Below are 538 nucleotides of genomic sequence, written 5' to 3' on the forward strand. Positions count from 1 at the left end.
AAGAATAAAGTAAAGGGAAAAGAGAATATCAAGTTTGGATGATACAGTTAAAGAATTGGACTGCTCCACCAACCAACAAATATGAACCATCTTTCAAAACACAGAAATAGAATATACAGGAAATATGGGACACCAAGAAAGACAAAATTTACCCATTACAGGCATAGAGGAAGGAGAAGAATCTCAGGTTCATGGCATTGACCAGATCATCAACAGGATTATGGAAGATAACTTCCTTAAATTACGGAAAGACACACCCATACACATACAAGAAATACACAGAACACCAAGTAGACAAGACCAGACCAAAAACTCCCTATGGCATATCATAGTAAAAATACTAAATTTATAGAACAAGAGAGAATATAGAAAACTGCAAGAGAAAAGCAACAGGTTAAAAGAAAAAAACATCAGAATTACAGCTGACTCTTGAATGCAAATGAAAAAAGTCAAAAGAGCTTGGAACAAGTTATTCCAAACACTAAATTATCATAGACACCAACCTAGAATATTTTATTCAGCAAAATTGTCTATCATC

The sequence above is a fragment of the Nannospalax galili genome, unplaced genomic scaffold (genome assembly GCF_000622305.1).
Source record: "Nannospalax galili isolate Female #2095 unplaced genomic scaffold, S.galili_v1.0 scaffold10956, whole genome shotgun sequence".
Classification (NCBI taxonomy): domain Eukaryota; kingdom Metazoa; phylum Chordata; class Mammalia; order Rodentia; family Spalacidae; genus Nannospalax; species Nannospalax galili.